The sequence below is a fragment of the Callospermophilus lateralis genome, chromosome 15 (assembly GCF_048772815.1).
Source record: "Callospermophilus lateralis isolate mCalLat2 chromosome 15, mCalLat2.hap1, whole genome shotgun sequence".
Lineage (NCBI taxonomy): Eukaryota > Metazoa > Chordata > Mammalia > Rodentia > Sciuridae > Callospermophilus > Callospermophilus lateralis.
The window spans coordinates 37,805,198-37,806,587 of record NC_135319.1 but is presented as its reverse complement, the minus strand read 5'-3'; the positions used below and the strand labels follow the sequence as shown (position 1 = coordinate 37,806,587).

General features: G+C 33.5%; 1 non-coding gene across 1 annotated transcript; it reads right to left on the bottom strand.

Moving 5' to 3' along the window:
- Positions 1-213: 213 nt before the first annotated feature.
- Trnaa-agc (transfer RNA alanine (anticodon AGC)) lies at positions 214-286 on the bottom strand. The gene has a single exon. It is a non-coding gene; the product is annotated as a tRNA-Ala (tRNA).
- Positions 287-1,390: the final 1,104 nt, after the last annotated feature.

The window sequence follows — 1,390 nt, the reverse complement described above, 5'->3', positions numbered from 1 at the left end:
ATACAGATTGTGAGTTCTGTAGACAACTACATCCTGTGTCATTGCTTAAAAGATGCTTCCAAAAATGACAGTAAGTTAATCACAAGAAATTGTGAGATGTTTCTATAAATGTCAGTAAGATAATCATAAGAAATTTTGAAGATTGCCTTTAACATTTTTTTTAAATATTTATTTTTTAGTTGTAGTTGGATACAATGCCTTTATTTTACTTATTTTTTATGTGGTGCTGGGGATTGAACCCAGGGCCTCGTGCATGCTAGGCAAGCACTCTACCACTGAGCCACAACTCTAGCCCTGCTTCTAACATTTTGACTAACCTAGTGAAAATAAAATGGCAAAATATAGGAGCAAATTTGATATACCTTGGGTCAAATAATAGTTGCTGTTGCATTCTGTGATATACAATCTACATCATCATAAATACTCAATCCAAGTTTAAGATTCATTAAACATTTTAAGTTTCCCCAATTCATCACAATCATAGAAATATTTGCATGGAATAACATATTGTTGGTATTTTATGCAATGTTTACAGTGTTCACTTGTTTTAGTACATCTTTCATTCTTTTTTTCTTAGCTAACATTTTGGTTCACTAAAAACAAAGACTCAAGAGACCAGAGCAAATACATTTCTCATATAAAAAAGCCAGCAGGATTCTATGAATGTTTCCAGGATTTCCTCAAATTAGTTTTATACAGAAAAAATAAGGATACTGAGATGTAGTATCAAAAATGGCAATCCTAACACTCTACTGACTCTGTAGTATCAAGGTAACTGATTTACAATTGTACGTTATTGTATGATTTTGCTATGTAACAGACCACCCTAAAAATCAATGGCTGAAAACAAGAATAGCTCATAATCTGTGGGTTGTCTACGGGAGTTTGAAAGAGGTGAATGTTTTCTACTGACATTGCTTAGGTTTTCCAATTCGTCATCAGTCATCCAGGAACTGATTTGTTTATAATGAACTAACTCATAGGGCTGAGAGCTGGTACTCACCATCACCCATGGTTATGACCAGCAGGCCAGCCAGGGCTTATTCACCTGGTGGTGCTCAATTTTCATAGTAGTAACAAAGCAAGGCAAATGTCAAAACACAAGCACTTTTCAAGTCCCTCTTAGTCTCATATGTACTCTTACCTTCTGATGCAAGTCACATGGTCAAAGAAATTATGAAAATATCATAAATTATGTGCTATCAAAAACAAGTATAAGCATGGTTTGAATTATAATTTAAAATCAAAACAATTAGGTAGCCATTGAATGTATAGTTATGAAGATGTTTTCAAATGTGAAAAATATTGAACATATAATAGCACAGAATACAAATGTTAGTATATATTGCTGTCCTTATGAGTTTTATATGTGCACCCATGGGTGTGGTGT